This window comes from Patagioenas fasciata, chromosome 1 (assembly GCF_037038585.1).
Source record: "Patagioenas fasciata isolate bPatFas1 chromosome 1, bPatFas1.hap1, whole genome shotgun sequence".
Classification (NCBI taxonomy): domain Eukaryota; kingdom Metazoa; phylum Chordata; class Aves; order Columbiformes; family Columbidae; genus Patagioenas; species Patagioenas fasciata.
Window position 1 is genome coordinate 73,266,391 of NC_092520.1, and position 23,168 is coordinate 73,289,558.

Sequence of the window (23,168 nt, forward strand, 5' to 3'; positions counted from 1 at the left end):
TGTGTAGATGGAACATAATACAGTTGCATCAAGGAGAATCTGGGTAGCTCAGCACAAGAGAAACTTAGGAGGATCCCGGAGCTGAGATCCAGTAGACACTTGGAATATAAAGGAAGTTAAATCCCTGACTAAACAGACAACTTCAAGGATCAAGGGGCTGCTTCTCATATCTGTTCCTTAGAAGGGGAAACATCAGCCTGTCTGATAACTACTTTGCATTATCTCACTGCTGTAAAAATCCTTCCAAAAGACAAAATGAGCCTTAGTAGCATTGTAACTGCAACTGGAATAATTCAGAGACTCAGAGAAACAAATACAGTAGAAAATCTTTAGTAACTAAATATTTAAAGGAAAACCAACAACAAATAGATCCAACCCTATTTCTCCTGTAAATGCCATCCAGCTTGCTTTTTCTCCCTCTCTCTGTCCCCAAAGAGCAAAAACCTCCTCGACAATGCCTTCTGAAGGCTGTGTCTGCCTGCTATCCTCCCTGCCCACCTACCGTGGGGAGCAGCTCCTCCCACCTGCACATAAAAGCCAAGTGCATGCTACCAGCAGCAGATCAGAGCACTTTCTCAGTCCTCCACTGTTTTGAGCCACTGATCTTCTCTTCCTTGGATCTTGTATACTCAAGGTAAGATTACTGCTACTTCAGGTTTCTGTTCTAACCAGCTATCGTCAGGAAGTCTTAATGTGAACTCTAGCACTGCCTTGCTGGGTGGTGCTGGCTTTCCCCCCCCCCCCTTTTTTTTTTAGATGTAGTGTCATCTGACATTTAAGTTAGTAACAGTCTGTTGTTTTAGCAATGAAATAAAAATGGATCTTGCTGGGAAACACTGTGTGGCTGTGAAGAGGTCTTCTCTCCCTTTCTGATTAATTTTGAAGAGCTAAGTATACCCAGATCAATTCTAGCCATTTATTATCTCTCTTAGTAGCCTCTCTCTCAGTCCAATCAAAATTATAAAAAACCCCTACACTCTAAGGCTACCTTAAATTGTTTGAGGAAAAAAAAATGCTCAGTGCTAATTTAAGGAAGGAATTGAAGAACTGTTTTTTAATACTATTATTATTTACTAGACAGATTGAACCAATATTGGGACTGAAGTGTTCCACTGCTTTAAAAAAAAAAAAAAAAAGTGTCATGAAACTTAAGCTCTCGCAGAAGCACAGTAATAAGGCTGATGGAATTCACTATCTGGTATCAAATATGTTTCAATTACACATTTCACAAACAAAGTTCTACTTCTTGGAACAACAGACTTTGTGTGTCTATGAAATTTCTAGATCAGCTTGAATTTTATTTTATCTACAGTTTGCCTACATGGGCATTTCTAATGCTAAAGAAAAGAATAGTTAAGTGCCTCAGAGACAACTACTGAACAGCTGAAACATTAAAAAGTGTTTCAAAACCATGTTCACACTCCCCTCTATTCGTCTATCCATCCTCACAGAGATGAATCTATTAGTGACTAGTACCAGTTTCTCATGTTGTGACTCAGTGCACTTTTAACTCGCAGTCACCTGTTTGCAGAAATTCCATCACAGAAATCCTAATCCTAGAATGCCTCTCTCCAGTGCTCAGAGAGGAGGAAAAGCATGAACTACCAAAAGCAAGCAGTGAATGCTGTCTGTGAATTTTTTTTTTTGTACTCTGTGTAATACATTCTGCAGATAAAAATTGATATTATCTTCCTGGTAGCCAAATTATTTTCTTCTTAAATTGATACTTTTTTTGTTCTTTCTCCAACTAAAAAGCCTGTTCTAAAAAAGAATTATGTCCACATATAGCTGTACTCATATTAGCTGCAACGTTTTAAGATATAGCACTGTATAAGAGCTGAACTGTGCTCAAAGTACCCTTTTCTATGTATTGTGTATAAGATTTTTCTGTATTTTACATGTTATCTATTGTAACTACTGGGGAAAAGAAAACACTGCCTTCAGCTATTTGCCTGGAAGATTACATAAGTATCTTCGGAAAAGAAAAAAAAAAAAAAAGCCACCACAAAAAACACTCCAAACAAATGTAACTATTTAAAAACAAAGTACAGTGCTTTCTATAACAGGCTCACAGTAAAACTATTTTGCATCTGGGTAATCCATATAAATTGCCCATAGAAGACAGAAATATAGCCCAATAATTGTTCTCATAACTGGCATTCAATCTCTAAGCTACAAAATTTTATTTCTTAGTTAACATCTGACTTTTATAGCAAATCTCCCTTCTCTCTCCAAAACCACTCCTTTTGTAAAACACAGATATGTGATTTTAAGTGTAATGCATACAGAATTTAGGTCTACAGTCTGGCAGTAAAGCCCCATTGTTCACACAAATTTTTACTGTATCAGATAAATCAAAATTTCTAACAGAGCAATCCTCAAGGAAAAAAAATGCATTTGCCACAGGAAGTGTATATGTAGCAAAATACCTTTTATTAAAGCCTGTTGTGAAAGGTAATGTTTTGGCATTTGAAAAAACAGATTGAAGGACATATTAAGAAAACTCTGTTCAAAGGAATGCATTTAATTTAGATCAGAAGCTCCTCTGAGCAATTTCTCTCTTAGGCTGAGTAGATAATTCAGCTTAGCATCACTTTGCAGCAAGGGATGAAGGGAAACTTCATCCAGCAGTTCTCTGGGAGAACTTCAGTGTCTAGGAATGCATTTATTGACTTGCTAGGCTGATCTGAAACTCCTTTTTATATGATCAAAGCATACTGATATTGAGATAAAAATACTGTCATTTAAAAATAATGCTACAACCACAGTTTAAAAAAAGTGAATCAGTGAGAGTAGAAGGAATTCAGATCTTTTGAGTAACAGCCATAGCATTTTAAAATAACAAAATAAAGGTTAAGAGACTATATTAATTTTTCAGCTATACACCAGTTAAGTGTTAAGCAGGCATGCTCAGACATTTCTCCTCATGGCTACATTTAGGTTTTTTAGGTGTTCATTTAGGGCACTAATGCCCACTTAAGCCACTAGTGTAACTCCCAGTGCTCTCAGCAGTGCTAGACTAGATGCCTTGAAACACAGGATAGGTGCATATCTGTCTGCTTGTCTATACATAGGCCTGCCACTACCACTGATTCTGAGAGATTCTGATCTTCGTGAATGTCTTTTCACCCACCTCTCTGCGAGGCAGAGAAGCGTTTCCCTCTGGCCATGCTGATACTAAATACATGCACTGTTTCAGTTGTTGTCACAGCTACATTTCACAGTAGAGAGTCAGCCGTATTCGGTCTTAGAGTCCACCCCTTTGCAGCTGATCTGTCTTTGCGTGACTCTTCAGGGCCGAACAGCAGGGAGAATTCCAGTGACAAATATTGAGAGATAATTTGCTTCTAACACTTTTGAACTACCTGTGAAACCCTTTACAAACCCCTTAACAGGATTTGTGAATCATTCTTTGAGGGGGTAAATAAATAAATAAATAATCAATTGACCACCTCTTTCTTACCCTCTGTGGTTGAAGGAGACCAACCCACTCCTGGCAGGATGAGCCAGCAGAGATCCACTGTCATGGACTAGAAATGGTGGGCAACATCCGACTGTAAGAACACCCAACAAACAAACAAAACCCCCACCAAACACATTCCAGCGCTTGATTTCTAGAGTAATTGCCCTAGCAAAGGAGGCCTTGTCTCTTATTCTTTTAAACTGAAAATTACCACAGATCAAATAGTGAATGTGTGAGAGGTAACTGGAGGACTAGCAGGAGTGATAAGGATTAGAAAAAGAACCATTCATGGTTGTGCCTCTACCTGACATAGAAGACAGGATAATTTTGATACGTTCATGAACACATCTACAAGGCAGAATTTTCTGCCCAATTATGCTATGTTTTGCTATATGTCTCAGGGGAGGAAAGATTAAGTTTTATCACTGAAGCTTAAATATATCCCTATGTTTTCCCTTAGTTTTTTGGCCTTCCAATTATTCTAAACGGTAGTTTTTTTCTTTCTACAGGGAGATAATTTTTAATGTTCACTAGTGTCATATTTCTAAAAGACCAATAGTTCAATGGAGTTATTGTAGCAAGGAACAAGAAAAGACAAAAACACTAGAGGCGGCTTGTTCTGTCTGCTTGAAAACAACAAATAGCTGTATTTAGCTGTACAAAAGTTTCTTACTTTTGCCCCTTACACTTCCTAGATTTTTGTGTAAGTGATGTCGCCCTTTTGTGGCTTTCCCTCAGAAAGCGAGATCTATTCTTTGTGCTAACAGAATTATCCTTCAGCAAAAGTTGTGGAGCTCTGTGTGTTTATAAAGATAATGATGAGTCCTGGTTTTGAAGCCTTTTGTGGGTCTTGTGCAATAACTGTGCCTATTTTCTGTACACATCAGTAAACAATTGTGCTTAGTCTCCCTGTACTCCTGAAATGTTGGATGTGTTTCTGTAATTGTCTTGATGTGTAATGAATTTAATGTCTCATAATTGCACTGCAGGGGATTAATATCACTATGCAGTCTAGGGACATCTTTTGATGATTAAAACTCCTTCATGCAAGTCCATATTTTGTAGCAAAAGCAAGATGAATGTAAGTCTGTTGTTTCTTGAATGGCAGGTGAAACTGTTGAGGGGTGACATGTAATGGGCCTTTTCCATCAAAAGGGAGTGAGAATCGGTGCCCTCTCTTGGTTAGAAAAAAAATATATAAAGCAGTCCTATGAGAGTGTTTGTCAGTTCCCTCTGCTGGCTACAAAGCCCACAGCCAGATGAGCAGCTGTGTTTGCGGAGGCGAAGGTCTTAAGTTCTATTCCCAGTGCTGTGTGCATGCGGTAAACTGATGACTGTGGTGTCTGTGCACGTATGTGGACATCATTCTTTAGAGGGTCTCATCAACAACTACACTGAGTTCAACATGAGGGCACTCAAAAATAATATGGAGTTCTTGGGAGGTAAGAAATTTCCAATTTAGGATTTGAGAAGCATGCTAGCAGCCATGCCATTCGTAATACTATGCAGCTAAAGCATCTTTCTGTTACACATCATATGTACAACTTGCTTTTTCCACCTCTTCAAGAAAAGTGTGTGTATGTGATCATTGCTCTCAGTTTATAGACATCTGACCAGTTATCACAAATATTTTTGGCAATCCCAAATTGTAACACTTCAGAATGTCAGCCTCTGAGAACTCCACATTTGCAAAAAATGAATAAATTGGATCAACAAGAACACTCAAACCTAAAACAAAAACAAAACCCAAAACATAAATCAAAACAAACCAGAAAAAATAAAAACTAACCAGCTAGTTATTTTCCATTCTTGTAAGGAAAGGCGTATACAGTCTGGTTATGCAACTGGAGAAAAAGGTCATACAATTTATGCAGTCACTCTGAAATGAAGTTGAGATGAAAAAAAGATACTGTGAACTTAAGAAAGAGCTTCTATTTTAAATAAATATCCGTAGCGCTAAAAATTATGAATTCCTGGGTCAGGTACACCAGTTCACTTGAGTTCCTTGGAATCTATCACAGCAACATATACAATATACATAACCCATGCTATTAAAGGAAGAATGAGTCAAAACTAACAGCTTGATGTACTAGATATCAAAGGTATATTAATAAACAGATTTTTGCAACATCTGCAGCATATGTTTCCTGCTAACTAAAAAAGCAACCACTCTTTCCAGACCAGCATAGTGCTGCACTATTTTCTCTGAAGTGCAAGAAAGAAGTGGACAGTAACACACTGTAGACTTGCATAGGGAACTTCAAGCAAAGCATTTGACTATTTTTGCAACTGAAAATTCTGGAGAACAAAACACGTTTCTAACAAAAGCCAGTGTTATGAGGTGAAGCAACACCGCCTATATATAATACACTGCAGTCCCTAAAATGGAGATGCTTACATTGCCTCTCATTTACTCGACATCATTTACAAAGACACACAACAGAAGATGGCACAGTCCCAGCGACACTCAAACCAAACACAACCAATTTACCACTGAAGAAATCTATTATAGCATTCAAGTCTGCTGCTGCCAGCACACGACTTACCTCTGTTCTGCCCTTCCATTCTTCCCACCATGTGTGGAGCTCCAGTGAATGCACAGTACCACAACAAGTCTTTTATGTGGCTCAGAGACCAGAATTTTTCTTTCAGCTTGCCTTAAAAAAAAACAGTGTTCAGATATTTCCCAGTATTTCTTTGTAAATGAATTAGGTGTTCTTAGTCCAACTCTCGGTTGATGGACATTAACGTAAAACACACAACTGGGACCCCTTCTTGGCAATTCTCAGCAAAATGTCAAGAGGTAGTTACTTTAGGTCAAAGTTGAGCAATAAAAGCAGGCTTGTGAGGAAAGTTTAAGTTGCCAGCATTGATATATCTGTCACCTGCACTATACAAAAAAAAGCAAATAAGCAAAGATTAGTTAAACAAGTACACTCCACAAGCACTAGCATTCACACAAAACATATTTTAGAAAATGAAGAAAAAAAGACAACACTCAGTACTTATTTCCTTTCAGTCAGTGGCTTAAATTGAATTTACCATAGTAGCACATCACATTGTTCGCTGCAGAAAAATGCAAAACTTAGGCCTTTAGGAGTAAGTCTCTTGTGCTTTACTGGTTCCAAAAATGTCAGTGCTTGTCAAAGTGTTTTTGAAATAAAACCAAAACCATGTTAATAAAATGAACTTTCCAAGACAAAGCTGGCCAAAACCGATTCTTAGATTTCTTTTCAGCAATAAACTGCCTCCGTGGTTGCTGAGCTGATAGGGAGGAGGACTTAAAGGTCCAAAGCCAAGTTCTGGTTAACTCAAAGAGGGTAAAAAACAGTTCTCAAACAGAGCACAAGCCCTCCAATGAATGGAAAGATTTTTGCTGAGGGTGGGCAGAGCTTAGCAAAATCCAGCTGTGCTTTCAAAAACGGCTGCAATCATTATTAGGCTCTGCTTCAATGTATTCAGAGACTGGAATACTTGTTGTGGTTACAATTTGTGATGTGCTGCTGTAGATCACTAGACAAGACATAATACTTGTGTAACACAGCATTCACAGGCTAAATGCCAGTTCACAAGATCTACCCTGCATATTTATTAAGTAGCAATTATCTACATGAATTAATGCAACAACTCGAAGGGTTCTGTCCCATTCTGTCCAAGCCTTCCAGATGAATAGCTCCAAAAATATGCTCTAGTGAAGAATTAAGGTGTGCATGACGAACTGAGCTCCTACTGTACACACAAGTTGCATGCAAGTCTGGGCATTGAGATGTCAGAACTAATTTGCTGTATGGGCATATAGGTGCAGACACAGCAGCAGTTTCTGTCTTCGCAAAGGAAAGTGGTGCAGTAGTTGGATGTTCTGTACCTGTTACAGGAATTCCCATCCTCCTCCAGTTCCAACCAGCATAGCTCAGTTTAGGAGGCCCATGCAGTACAGTCCAAACTGCCATTGAAAGGTGGTTTTCATAGTTCCTATGCTCAGGAACTCCTACAGACTATTACTATCTTCTGGAGTTCTGGGCATAACTTATTACGTCAGGAAACATGCACAATATTTTAGGATTCCCTAAACTTGCATTACTAGCCTCAGCTAAAAACACTGTTCATATTATCACGTAACTAAAGAAAAACTGTATGTTTAACATCCAAAGCTGATACTTGATCAAAGATTCATTCAAATCAGTAATTTTTGTATTGCTATAAAATGATCAAAAGGCTTTCAAGTTGTAATTTATAGAATATCAACTCTTCTCAGCCATCTTTTGTAATGTCACCTTCACTGCATTTCAGTTTTAGATTGCTCTTAAGCAACTAGTTGCAAATGCTCAGTACCTAAAATCCAAGCTACTGATGCTGATACTACAAAACTGAGAGGAGTGACTGATACACCAGAAGGCTGTCCTGCTATTCAGCAAGACATGGACAGGTCAGAGACTTGAGTGTAGAGAAACATAATGAAGTTCAACAAAAGCAAGTGTAGGGTCTTGCACCTGGAGAAGAATAACCCCAGGCACCAGTACAGGTCAGTGGTTGGCCTGTTGGAAAGCAGTATTGCAGAGAAATACCAGAGAGTCCTGGCAGACAACAGGTTGACCATGAGTCAGCAACGTGCCCTTGTGGCCAAGAAGGTCAACAGTATCCTGGGGTGTATTAGGAAGAGTGTGACCTGCAGGTCGAGGGAGGTTTTCCTCCCCCTCTACTCTGCCCTGGTGAGGCCACATCTGGAGCACTGTGTCCAGTTCCGGGCTCCCCAGTTTAAGAAGGACAAGGAACTACTCGAGAGAGTACAGCAGAGGGCTACAAAGATGATTAAAGGTCTAGAGCACCTTTCTTATGAGGAAAGAGTGAGAAAGCTGGGTCTGTTCAGCCTGGAGAAGACTGATAAGGGATCTCATCAATGCTTATAAATATCTTAAGGGTCAGTGTCAAGAGTTTGTGGCCAGAATCTTCAGTGGTGCCCAACAACAAGATAAAGGGTAACAGACACAAACTCAAACCCAGGAAATTCCATCTGAATATTAGGAGAAACTATTTTGAGCATACCAGAGCAATGGATCAGGTTGCTCAGACAGTTTGTGGTCTCCTACTCTGGGGATATTAAAAATCCACCTAAATACGTTCTTGTGCAACCTGCTCTGGGTGAACCTGCAGGTAGGTTGGACTAGATGATCTCCAGAGGTCTCTTCCAAGCACCACCATTCTGTTATTCTGTGATTAATTTTGGGATGTGATTCCTATGGTCTATCTCCGTTCCACAGTCAGGGTAAGACAGCTCATAAATTCAAATTTCAAACACAAAAATTGCCTTTCACTGAGTTCAGAATTCACTTGCAATTAATATTTTGTATTATTCTTTTCAAACACCCTATTTTCAACATCACATCTGTCACTTGTATGCTGAATGCTCTCTAGAACTCAGTACAAAAGGTCTATGAAACACAAGCAAAACAAATTCAATTTGTGACTGCTCAGAGCCATTTTCTTTGCTACCCATGCTTTCAACTTTCTGCTAACTGTTCATGTCATGAAAACAAATACTTCACAAATAAGTGAACAGAAACCTACTGTATTTTCAACACTCCATTCATCAAGTATATTTTGAGAGGTGGAATTTTAGCTTGATAGACACTCACAACATACAGCCTTATCCTTCAAAATAATGACCCTAACCATGAGACAGAACCGCAGTCTCAACTCCCACCAAAGCTGAAGCCAACTGAAGAAGTAACTTGGCACTCCCCAGGGACACTCAGCACCACCGACCTCAGCTCAGGTTGCAATAACCCTTCACATCTTCTCCCCTCCTGCCACCAAAAGTGGCTTGTTCAACTTCTTACACATCTTTAAAACTTCAGGAAAGCCTAATTTTTTACAATGAGATTGGTAAAACACCAGAACAGATCGCACAGAGAGAGGTGATAGATGCCCCATACCTGGAGACATTCAAGGCCAGGCTGGACGGGTCTCTGAGCAACCTGATCTAGATGAAGATGACCCTGCTCATTGCCCGGGGATTGGACTAGATGACCCTCAAAGGTCCCTTCCAACCCAAAATATTCTATGATTCTAAGAGACCATGAAATGTACTTGACACCCAAAAGCATTCAAGATAGCAGGGGTTTGTGTCAGCAGATTCAGTCTGGTGACACTGAGTTGTGACAGCTCAACCTCGCTGTGCTGTGGGCAGGGTTGGGGCCAGCCTGGGCATGGGGCAGCCACAGCCCCTTGTCAGTGAGGCCAGGCCCTTCACCTTGGTTTAACCACCTCCTGCCTCGTGTTGTGGCTCTGTGGTTCTGGCCTGCCCTAACGTTAATGCCATTTCTGCACATAGGCAGTCAGAGAATTGATTTAAAGCCTGCACCTCCCATTCCCAAAGGAGAGGGTTGAGGGGAGCAGAAACTCCCCGCAGCCCAGTCAGCTGAGGAGCATTTATGGAAACACAATGTGTTTGAGGTTTCTTGGGTTTCACAGATAGAGCCTGGGGCCTTCGCTTCTGTGTGCCAGGCCTCAGTGCCCCTTTGAGAAGGATCTGGGTAGCATTAGCTCACACAGATGTGGACAGTGCTGGAAGGCCAAAAATGAGGGGGGCAAAGCGGGGGCTCCACTCTCAGCTGGAAATAAAATGTCACATCCTGTGAGGGGAGACTGCTCAGAAAAAGAAGGAAGGCTGCTCCAGCATGCACCACAGGAGGCTCAGGACCTTTCAGATTTCCCCATCTGGAGGCAAAATTGAGGCCACTGTAAGTTGAAAACAAAAAATTATATCCATTTTAAAAATAAGGTTATTCGGTCTTAAAACAAAAAACACACCTGCAAAAAAAAAAAAATATACTGCTGTATATGGGCATCTAGTATAAGGAGAGTAACCAGTCTTGTAAAGTTGAAATTCTAAAACCTCGAATCTCAAAAAAAAAATACCAAATGCTTTGGTGGGTTATGAAGAAAGAAATATCATGTGAGAAAAGAAAATTATTAAACTACTGTACTCATCAGGCAGAGAGTTCAGAAGGTGAACAGCTAAACAGAACAGCTTTGTCATTTTCTTCCGATGTATTCTCCCTATCCCACTTTCTTTAGCATAAAGGTTTTTCAGGGTGAGTCTTTTTGATCTATTTCTTACACCCCCTAGTATGCTGGAGTTCTGACTTACGATCAAGGATTTAAAACAAAGAACAGCAGCTCCTGAACCTGTCACAGAGCAAAGCTGATTCCTGGGCTCCTGTTCCAATCCCTTTAACACTCTCTTATTTACACAGATCACTGGTATGTCTGGAAAGATATTATACTACAAATGTTTCACCTCCCTCTCCTGGCTGCAGAAGTATCCAAGAACATCACATACAGTAGATTAATGAATTTATCCTTACAAGCACCCTGGCAACATCACTCTCATTTCAGAGGAAACTGAGGCACAAACAAAGTTGGTGGTGTAGCATTTCAAGAGAGTACTCCTGGGCAGATTCTCTAATGTCTTCTCACGACGATGGGGGCTAGTTGGAGAGCTTGGTTCCCATCCGGGCACCTCAATGAGAACCAGATTTTCATGAGCACTCAGCACCCAGTAGCTCTAGCAGTGACACTTGCAGCCAAAGTTTCTGAAAAGTTCCTTTGATCATCTGGCTGCCGCCTCAGTGGAATCAGAGACCTTTTGAAAAATCTGATCCTGTTTGTGGGTGCTGAGCACTTGTCAAAATTCTTGCTTAAGTGACCTGGCCAAGGATGCAGACTAAAATCTGAGCAGAACACACTTTGCCTAATCCCTAGGCCAGTGTTTTAACCACAGGCGTATCCTTCCATCTTCAGCAAAGAAAGGATAGACACTAGTTGCGGCAAGAATCAAAATGCCAAATAACTTCCAGTACCCACGCCTGCCAAGAAGAATGCCCAGATACTTGTGGGCAAACCAGACAGCCACATTTTGGTACTTTACTGAGAAAGGATTATTTGTAGTAGCAGTGCCAGAGTCTGGCAACCTGGATTATGCTCTTTCCAGATGTACCTATTTTTTTTTCTGGGCTAAAACTCTTGTGAACATGCCCTCACACAGGCACACCCTCCCCAGTCTTCAGAAAGAAACAGCAGCTATCCAAACACTGTACTGTCTCCATTATCCTTAGAGAGCCAGGCACGCTTGGGCAAGACAACGCTATTTTGTGTAATGATTAAGAAGCAGTGGTCGCGTCAGTGAAGGTTCTTGTTTTCATTGAATATTTCATTCATTTCTGAACATAAGCAACCACTTAGCTGCAGTTGTGCTAGATGCAGAGGAGGAAACACATGCTATTCTTGGCCGGACTTTACCTCTGTGGGAAGCAGCAGCCTCCTTACAGCAGCCTCTGTAAGCTGCGTGATTTAGCTACATTAGAGAATGTCCTGAACCTCAAAGCAAGGACCTGTCTCCAGATTTTGAGTACCCCTAAGTGCAAATGCATCCAAAACCCAGCCTGGATCCTGTATTTTATGCCCTCTTTGTGTGAGGTCCATTTGGCAGCAGCAGTTTCCAAAGCCATGAGCTCAAGGCTAGCTTAGAAATTCCTCTCCAAGCTGACCATATCCACTCGGCTGCCACTTGAGATGCTACTCGCCGTATCACTCATCATCAACTCGTTGGACTGTCTATCACAGAACTCAAACTCAGAGTCCAGCTTTCATTAAATGCCCTGTCTCACCTCTGTCCCCAGCTTTCAGACCACCTCCCAAGGCACTATCTGACCAGTCTGGTAATAGGAAGATAAGGCACCAAGTCACTAGTGTGTTTTAAAGGAGCATCAATATCACATAATAACTATTGAATGAAAACGTTTACAGAAAAATGGTTTTGTAAAATAGCTTAGACTAAGCTATTGCTGAGGGTTGAGCTCAAGCTATTATATATAAGCCAAAAAATGCAGCTGTATTTTTTCTAGCTACAGCTAAGTGTACTGGAAAAGCCTTTCGGGGGGGGTGGGAGGAAAATACTCTTATAACAGAGGATTACACCTATAAGCAAGTGTGAACATTTGTTTTCTGCTTTGTCAGGTCTATACCTGTAATAATACAAGGAAGGCGGTGGTTGTGGTTTGTGCTTTTACTGTTGAATGACAGCACTTTCACTGACATCTGCTGCAGTAATTAATGTAATAACAACTCCATTCAGAAGCCGGACTTCAGAGCAATACCCCAGTCAAAGAATACAGCCTCAGCTTTACAAACAGAAAAGCTGAGACAGAAAGGGATGAGCTCATGCAGCTTGTTTGTGCAGTTAATTGTGTTTTAATATAACTTGTGACCTAAAAGGTTATAAGGAATAGCACTGGAGAAACTTGGGTTATGATTAGTAATTTTGTGGGCCTTCATGTTTTTATCAGCAAATTCACCACTACAACTTGTCACTTTTTCCATTTTGCAGATTTTTGTTTATTTATTAATTCTCTTGTCCTATCCTTGGAAGGAGCCAAGGCATTTTTGTGGAAAAGCTGGGGTCTATTAAGAGCCCAGGTCAAGAAGTCTCTCTTAGGTGTCCTCTCCCTGGAACTAACTTTTCAATCTGAGCTTCAGTGTAGTCTGGGATTTGTGCCTATGCAATTAACAAGGTAGCACTGAGACTTCAAGGTGGGATACTCAGCTCCCAGGTAACCGATCTCATTATAAGATACTCTGGGAAGGTTACGTTTCTTTCTAGTTTTGTTTGAAAATGCACTCCAGGAAGTGAGACAAGTTTCCTTTAATAAATAATGTATGTATTTCCACCAAAGAGCTGTAGTTTTGAATTGACATACTGTGAAAAAAAAAGTTCTGATCAGAAATTCCTGCTTATTTATTTGAGAAATGATTGGAATCACTACGTATACCCACTTAGAAGTGGAAAAAAGTTCCACTTTCAAGAGAGGACAGTCAGCATTTCCCAAATTATTCTTCTCTTTGTGCCCATGAAAATGGCCACTTGAAAACAGTGCCTACTGTCTTATATGAACTTGGATCTCATTCTTAACCCAGATAAGCAAAAGAGAAAACTGTACTTCTGGAAACTGCACAATTCAGTGTCCCTAAACAGAGCAGCTTTCCAGCCTTAGAGATTCACACATGACAAAGCAAAATACCCGCCAAGCCTGACTGAATTTACACAGCTAAATAAATCACTTTTTAAGTGTTTAAATGTCATTGTGAGAGTGAAAAGATGAAATGTGCTGTATATCATCTCTACAAAACCAGAAGTAGTTATATTATAAATAAACAGAGTTTGCTTGGTATTAGGGACATAGGAAATTCCATTCAAGAACAGACAAATGGCACATCTTGTCTGGTATCCTGCATCTGGCACAGGCCTATAACAGATGCTTAAAATACTTGGCTCTCTTGGCCCCACAGTCTCCCCTGTTCCACCTACCACCAATGTTATAAATCACAGTTTTCCTAACCTCTGAGAGTCTCCTTCCTGCTCTCTTGTATAATGTAGGAGGTGGAAGCACTGGCCAGGGCAATAAATATTTGCCATCCACGACACGTATTACAGTGGCTGGTACTGAATTTGGCTGAACTGTGGTTCTGACTACTTCAGAACATATCTGGTATTACTGCCTGTATTGCCTATGCAGCCAAAAAAAGCAGCACGTAGGTGAGGACTATGCTTGGCTCCAGGCATAGGAAGATAAGGAAAAGGAGAAGCAAACCCCTTCTCACCCTTGTTTGCACATAGTAGCAAGTGTGCCTACTACTAGCCCATTTTAATCAGCTGCCCTCTTTCTATAAAGGCTCTGCCACCTAGTTGTTCCCGACCACTCAACCACATACATATCTTGGTGTAGCTTTCTTAGTAACTTTTATAGTTCAATGCATGGTGACTGAAAATTAAATGAGTTTGTCTATCAAGCAGAATTCACCATTGTCCATACTCCAGCGGTTATTGAAATGTGGCTTATTCGCCCAGGAGTTCACATAAAGCAGGTTCACCTCTTTAGTCGTCTGGTGCTTCTAGCCATTGTCACTAGTATTATATGCATGCACTCACTAAAACTGATTGTGGCACTCTCCCTTAACTAGAAACGTACTTCCCACAGACCACGTCCCTTTATTTTCTACAATCTCATTCATAGCCAGCATTAAATTCAACGGCACAATCAGATAAGGGCCTTTAAAACAGAAAAATGAAAAATGCAAACCTTTCATTTTGAAAAGCTGAAGTTTTAAAAAGCCTTTATATTAAATAGATTATACCCTCTTTGTGTTCCTTTGTGAAATATAACAGGATTTTAAATAAGGCTAAAAAGAATTTATTACTATAGTAACTACCATGCAAGGTCTTTTCACATGCCATCTTACAGAAACAACAGAAAGAAAGAGGCAGTGGTAGAAATTATGACACCTCATGTCTAAGCTATACTGTTAAAAACTGAATTTGAAGGAAAAAAGTGTCCCTCGGTTTGAGCATATAATCTCTACAGTTACTGCTCTAAAGGAATAACCTGACAAATGTTTACGTATTTATGAAGGAAAACTAAATCCTGATGGTGTGCCTAAGGAGTTAGAAATGTGAGCGCTCACCGTGCTCCAGGATTTTCTGATTTTGGTTCCAGCCTACCAAATATAACGTTCAGTGTCAAAGCCCCAAATCTAGGGCAGACCTTTGATCTGCCTGCCCCAATTTGTACCCACAGTATCAATCTTCTTGAAAGAAAGTACACGTGAAAGCTACTACAGTACCTAGAAGAAGCTTGCATACTTCAACACATTCCAAATAGACCATACATCCAGGGATGGCCAGGCTTAATATTAGCAGGGGCTCTGTGACTTTCTGCACTTCTCTCCTGTTGTACAAGAGGAATGACTTTCAGAATATCCATTTTATTTCAGTCAGGAACAGAAGCAGAGGTTTTCCAAGGCAGACAAATGAGTCAGCCACTTGTTCCAAATAAATGGAAAGGGTGTTCCAAGTTTCCTAGACAGCTTTAAAAGCTACATAGTGCAATTCAGCTGCTTAATGTCTTGTGTTCTGCATCTCACATTTAAGAGGACACAAAGTCACACGCTTTTTTTATTCCAGATATAAGTTGTTTTACCAGCACCAGTCCAAAGCAATCTCATTTTGTCTCTGTCCTCAACATACATAGCACTCATTTTACTTTTGCCATCTCCCAGAACGAAAGTAGTACCCACCAGAGTAAAGAGCAGCAGCTGAGGTTCCCAGACTGCCATGGGTATCCTAAATAATACTGAACTAAGTGTCTTAATATCATGATTGCATTTGTCAATTTGTATAATGAGGATCTTAATATTTTGCTTTCTAAGGAGGAGTGTTGTAAACCTTAATTAGTAAATCAGTGACAAAAAAAAGGCATGAGTTACAAATTTAACTGTACAGTAAATCAGATCATCTACGTGGATAATTATAAGCTGATATATAAAACTATAAAAATAATATCTTTACCTTGCCTTAACAAGAAATGTAACTCCTTCCTCTCTCAAGAACGCTGAATACACTGACTCATGTCTTCGTTTAAGTGTCATGGTAAATTTGTTCTTTTATAACATGTAGTAGTTTAGCTTTGAACTTTTGATTTTTGGAAAAGGCAGAGCGGAAAAATGTTTTCATGGGAGAGGAGTGCACATTCCAGAGCTGTCGACTGTTACTCGTTTATGAGCGGGGACGGGGGGGAAACAAACCAACAAAAAAACCCAAAAAACAACCTACTTAGGTTTTAGGCTTTGGTTGCTGCAATTTGTTCTCTGATATTTTGTCATAAACCAAAAAGTTTACACTGTACAGTGAAGTATTTCCACTTTCTCTCTTGTTTTTCCAGCTTTTGCTTGTTGAAAACTGAACAAGCTTGAAACTGACTGCCATTGAGGATAAAAAAATTAGCTTTGTAGGAACAGAAACAGTAATCCTTTGTAATATACAAAGTAGTCCAAAGAGAAAATAACTCAAGGTTACTGTGAATTATAGAGCTACACACAAGCATAATGTGGGAATGCAGACAATATTACTCATAAAAATAAAACAAAATGTGAGCCCCTCATGGTGACTTTGTAACCTGAGCAACAGTTTTAAACATAATTTTCCTGTGCTGTTTCATGTTTATTTAATGTATTAACATTTGATTACATCAAAAAATATTAAAACAGGAATATAAAATAAACTTTATGTACCTTATTTATTTAAGGAAAGTAAAAAAAAAATATTTTTCTGCTGTTCTGCATATTTTGAAGAGTATTAACATACATGCTTTCTTCCCTTCTGTTTCCAGAAAAAAAAGAAAATGCAACCTGTCAGAATCCTTCAAATTTGATTCTCAGCACTGTTATGATCTCTTCATTACTGGATGTTGAGTCTGGATATCAGAATCGGTACAGTGAAGTACTCTCCTATTAAGCTGAGGTAATTTTCTTCTAACAGTTTAATTGTTTAAAGCAGGAGTGTCAACCTCATTTTCACCAGGGGCCACATCAGCTTCTCAGTTGCCTTCAAAGGGTCGAATGTAATTTTAGGACTGTATAACAGTCCTTATACAGGAATAGTTACATTTATACAGTCCTAAAATGCTTTAAAGCATTACAAAAGATGCCCTTCCACCCCCCTCTATTCCCTGCCAGTAAAAACATTTCTGGGCAGAACATTATATTATACAATATAGAAGCAGTTGATGTGAAAGACATGAGAACGGATGCTTTTGCTAACAGGCAGGGAGATTCAGGCCCCATTTATTGACACAAATTTAGCAAGAATGCATTATTTAAGATGACCACACTGAACTGGGTTTGGAAAGCAACTGCAAGTGTCAAGTCCTTTTTCTTCATCAAGGGACCAGTGACATGATAGATGGAACATCCTGGATTCGTGGCCTGTTAAAAGACTAATGTACAACCATTATGGATATGTCAGAGACTTCTTTCTTTGCTGCATTAGCATTAAGAGCTAAAGTCATTGAGGACAGAGAGCATAATTATTGGAAAAGTCTAACACCGAAACAAGGCAATTAACAAGTCTTTCAAAGTTTCATTTCCTGGGGAAAATTGTGGCCATTGAAAAGGATCTATCTTGTCAAAAAACCTTAACAGAAAAAGGCTACAAACTACATGAAAATGTCAGTCCCAAGACAGAGATGAGGACAGAACTTCTCCATTCACAAAGCCAGAAGATGTTGGTGTATTATGCTGATAGAGGCAGGCTCTGCTGTGGACATCAACTGCTTTTCAGACACACATTGAGATAAGTTTCTCCTTAGTGGGATGGACATCCATACAGTAGGTTACTTCATAAATATTATTCACTCAGTGTGAAAAACTGCATTTATGAAAGCCTATCAGTCACTGGTTAATAGTGTCATGTTTTGCCTCGAGAACTGCACACAGTACAGGATGTTATAGGAACGTGTAACTTAGGATGCAGACAGGGAGGCAGTCAGTTGCAGAATTGTGTTTTAAAAACAAAAACAACAAACAAACATAAAAACCAGGTGGCTCAAGGCTGGCCACTGGCCCATAAGGCTGCAGAGATGCAATTAACTTCTGAACTAAGGTACAAAGACAACATTTTCAGAAAGTTTTCTGCCCTTGCATGGCTTTAAAGTATTCCATCCTTTCCTGGTATATCAGTAATCAAGATACTGTCAGTTTTCTGTCCACTGCCCTAACAGAATTGCACATCACGGTATATTAACATGAATCTTAAAGAAGCTGCAGTTTTACTTTGTAGCTTCCTTTTCTCCCCCATTAAAAAAAATATTTTAGAAATGCACACCGATACAGCTGAATCAGAAAACAAAACAGCTAGTGTAAATAATTAATTGCTTTAGATAAGATTTATAAGTGGGTTATTATATAATCACCATTGAAGACAACAGCCAAAGAAAAAATACAGAGATAGGTGCACAGGAAGATCAGCTTAAGGATGGATACATTCTTATTAGTAAATCTAACAAAGCTGCCTCAGGCTCCACATTTGCTTTCAAAGTAATTGAATTCTGTTACATGACAGCAACCAACGTGGCACATAATTCTTTGATGTTATTTAAAGCCTGCCTGTTAAACAAACATTACTCTGATTTATTTGTTTTTTCTTTTTAAGGATTCATAGTATTTCCTGTATACTTTCAGCATTTTCTGTCCTGTCTCCTAAACTATCATTTTGAAACACTGAGAAATATTTGCGTAAAACCAGAATTCCATTTTCAAAACCTTTCTGTTATTAATATTCCTTAAGTTACATTTCAGCTTCCAATCAAGGTTTGCTGCAACAATTTCTCTTTTGATGCAAGTCCACTGTATTGTACCTTGGCTCTCAGCTAGAATGCGCAGTGTGTCATGTGAACAGCAAAAACCAGTGTAGTTCAATTTTCCCAAAGTAGGTTGAATCAGGAGTTTTAAGGATAATCAAAACCATATTTTTATTTGCAAGCATAGCCAATAAGTCATTGAAGCTATATAAATTTATTCATACCCACATTGCAGTTCATTATAAAAAGAATCTCTCACCCAGGAACACAAAAATTCTTACTATGGAATACTGAGTAACTGTGGAACAAATAAATGGAAGAATATACTGATCTTTGCATGAGAAGGGCACTGTAAAAGGGCTTCAAGTAAAACAAGCTCAATCTGCAGACTTTTATGAACTTTCTATGACATTCTTAGTAGACATTAGAAAGCTTGAAGGACTTTTTACAGAGCAGTATTATTTACAGGAGAAGTATTTGTTGCTTGTATTCTTTAAGGGAAACTTGTGTATGATTTCATATACAAATACCTGCAAGCATGCAAGTGCATAAATGCTTTTAACAGTCTGTCACTAAATATTTTAGACCAACTGATAGTTTTCTGTAGTGCCAATAGAAAGTTCCCGTCAATTTGGTATTTTATGTCAGCAAGTTATTCTGCATGTGAGAATACATCTGTGTAAATGCATCTTATAGATGTTATTTATGTGCATGTGCCTTTACAGAACTTGTATCTAGACCAAATCTGGATTTAGACTGCTGTCACACATAAAACATAAACCTTTGTATATTTTCTCTCTTTGAATTTTTTTTTTTAATATTGTCTTACTGCTTACTACAAAGGTGGATCTATTAAGTGGAAGTTATCTAAATAGCAACTAACATAAAACACAGGGTCAATAGCAATGGTTCATGGCTTTTTTTATGGTTTGTTGGGTTTTTTTAATGCTCAGAGCCCATATAGACAGGAAACTATTTCCCCATTCTCTGAGATGGAAACATTGTTCACCCCTTTGTAGAATATAAAGCTGAGAAATAAAATTGAAGTAATCTAGTCAAAACTAAACTCCTTCCTCATTTCAGAAAGGTAGCACTACAGAGTTTGGCTAAATCTTGGCTACCTGAAAAAGGGAAGAATTTGATCACCTATGCCTAGAATCACACATTTTTAATTTGTTCTAAGCACAGAGTAAACACAGCCAAACTGGATGATTTCACCATGCTCTGTTATTTCCCATGTTCCTTTGTTACTCCATTAATGTAAAAAAACACAGGAACTGGGACGTCATATGATCCGTAGGAAAGAGAATATTGTGGTTTCTAAGAAAAATATTTATTACCGAGCAAGCTATTTTGATTTATTAAATGATAGCTTCCCATCACAGTGTTTTTTGATATGGTGCTTGAAACCACAATGGTTGTATAAAGCCAGGACCTTATTTGTTTAAAGGCATCCACTAGTGTTTTTCTTAATAGAAATATCAGTTTGTGACAATGCCAGGTTCATAGAAGCTCATCCAGGAATAAACTCTTGAAAAATTATTTTTTTCCTAGAGTGTCCATTAAGCCAGTTCAGGCACCGTGTCTCACTGCTAGTCTTCTAACATTAGATTTATGGGATGTTATAATTAAGAACAGGTGATGGGCAGCACTACATGCACAGCAAGCAAAGTGAAAAGACTGGCAGCTCAAGAGCCACTTGTGAATCATCAAAACTTTTCCCTGGATAAAACTCGGTAGTAACCCCACTAGGTTTTCTGGCTTTTTTTTTTTTTTTGTAATTCCAGCACCACCACCCCCTTCCTCCTTTTTCATGTCAAAGATTAGAGACCATCTGTCTGTTTTTCTGTTTTTACAGTTATGCAGCTTTTCAACTTCTATGTTTACCTATCTATAAAATGAGACAAATTATGCTTACCTACTCACAGAGGACTTCTGGATTACAGACAAGTCTATACACAAAATTTAAAAGTGAGGCAGATTTTTAAGAAACATTTCTACCTCTATTATTCCAGCTCTGTCAAACTCACATTCCATACACATAAGACAGAGGAAAAGAAAAGGTTCAAAACATATACAGCCTCCACATCAATTTTAAGAAAAGCAGTTTTTCAGCTTAGAACTGAAAAGGAGGCAGGGAGACACTGAAAAACATGAATCAGGAGAAGAAAAATACATCCTAAATGAGTTTTCATTGGCATAGTTAAACAGATACCATTCTTTGTTGGGTGGATTTGTTTGGTTTTGGTTTGGGATTTTGGTTTATTTTTTTTCCCCCTTCTGTTGTGAGAATGTGAGGCAAGGTACGTTGGGAAAGGTGATGGTTTTGTTTAATGAAGTGAAGGACTTGTATCCCAAATCTGACAACAGATCTAACTTTTATGAATCATTTCCAACTTACTAACCTGATGTGTTCACAATATTAATGAGCTGATTACATGTGACATAATGACTATAAACAAAGGAGTATTTCTTTTTAATAAAAACCACTATATTTTTAATAATTGTCTTACAACAGGGCCCCTCACTACAGGAAAGGCATTGAGGTCCTAGAGGAAGTTCAGAGAGGGGCATGGAAGCTGGTGAGGGGCCTGGAGCACAAGTCTGATGAGGAGCAGCTGAGAGAACTGGGCTGTTCAGCCTGGAGAAAAGGAGGCTGAGAGGAAACCTGATCATTGTCTACTACTACCTGACAGGAGGTTGTAGCATGGAGGGGGTTGGTCTCTTCTCCCAAGTAGCAAGTGATAGGACAGGAAAAAATGGCCTCAAAGTTGCACCAAGGGAGGTTCAGATTGGATATTAGAAAAAATTTCTTCATGATAAAGGGTTGTGAAGCACTGGAACAGGCTGCCCAGGGAAGCGGTTGAGTCACTATCCCTGGAGGTGCTTAAAAGGCATATAGATGAGATTCTTAGGGACATGGTTTAGTGCTAGAGTTAGGTTATGATTTGACTTGATGATCTTGAGGGTGTCTTCCAACCAACCATGATATCCTCATTGATAGCAGTAAATACTTTAAATGTATAAACTGGAAAATGTAAATAGTAATGTTTAAAAAAAAAAAAAAGAAAAATCAGTATTTTTACTGTAGAAAGGATTGGAGATTTTTTTAATGGATACACTCCATACTTTAGTTCCCTGAGTTTCTCTACAGATAACTCTGATACATGAAATTAATTTCTACTAAGGCCATTTTAGGGTGTTTCCTACTTCTTTTTATCCTTCCCACCCCAAAATACTTTTGAATCAGCAATCTTGAAGTTCTAAGCATTTATATAGTAGAGAGCAATGGCTTTTATTCTAGCTTTATGTGACCAGGCTGCCAGCAGGAACACATGGTGCTAAAAGTTCTTTACAATGCAGTGAGCTAACATTAATAACTCTTTTCACATTGACCATGGAAAAATATGTTCATTTTTTCCCGAGCTGATGGGATCACTATAGGCACAGACTAGATGTTAGTACCTGAGATAACCCAGCTGTGACCACACTATATAGGTTTACACATACTAACGCACACAAGTGCACTTCCATAATGGAAATAAATCAGTTTTAATGCCTTTCCTTTGCCTGCGATTCCACATTTGGACTACTTGTCCAAATACTGGGAAGAGAAGAACCTAATGAAGTCCAACAAGGGCAAGTGTAGGGTCCTGCACTGGGGGAGGAATAACCCCAGGCATCAGTACAAGTTAGGGCTGGACCTGCTAGAAGGCTGTACTTCAGAGAAAGATCTGGGAGTTCTGGTCAACAACAGGTTTATCATGAGTCAACAATGTGCCCTTGTGGCCAAGAAGGTCAACAGTATCCTGGGGTATATTAAGAAGACTGTGACCAGCAGGTCGAGGTAGGTTTTCCTCCTCCTCCTCTACTCTGTCCTGGTGAGGCCACATCTGGAGTACTGCATCCAGCTCTGGGCTCCCCAGTTTAAGAAGGACAAGTAATTACCGGAAGGAGTCCAGCAGTGGGCTATGAAGATGATTAGGGGCCTAGAGCACCTTTTGTATGAGAAGAGACTGAAAGAGCTGGGTCTGAGAAGGCTGAGAGGGGATCTCATCAATGTTTATAAACATCTCAAGGGTGGATGTCGAGAGGATGGGACCAGACTCTTTACAGTGCTGCCCAATGATAGGATGAGGGGCAACTGTCACAGGCTGAAGCACAGGAGGTTCCATCTAAACATGAGGAGAAACTTCTTTGTTTTGAGGGTGCCAGGCAGGGCACTGGAACAGGCTGCCCAGAGAGGTTGTGGAGTCCCCTTCTCTGGAGACATTCAGGACCCACCTGGACACATTCCTGTGCTCCAGATGAACCTGCTTCAACAGATGGGTTGTATTAGATGATCAGCAGAGGTCCCTTCCAACCCCAACCATTCTGTGATTCTGTCTCAAATCCACCAGTGAACATTAAAATATACGTTTACTCAGCACAACCCTAAGCAGTAATAATGCTGTGTTAACTTCATTGTGAATTTGAGTGTCAAAAGATTTTGTTAAACTGCTTTATTGTATAGT

The 23,168-nt window shown here is 39.4% G+C and overlaps 1 protein-coding gene across 1 annotated transcript in view; it reads left to right on the top strand.

Moving 5' to 3' along the window:
• The first annotated feature begins 548 nt into the window (after positions 1–548).
• Positions 549–23,168, top strand: part of COL8A1 (collagen type VIII alpha 1 chain) — a 90,259-nt gene continuing 67,639 nt past the window's right edge. The window contains exons 1-2 of the mRNA XM_065829313.2: positions 549–634; positions 16,687–16,817. The gene's annotated coding sequence lies outside the window, so the exon portion shown is untranslated. The remainder of the gene's footprint in view (positions 635–16,686; positions 16,818–23,168) is intronic.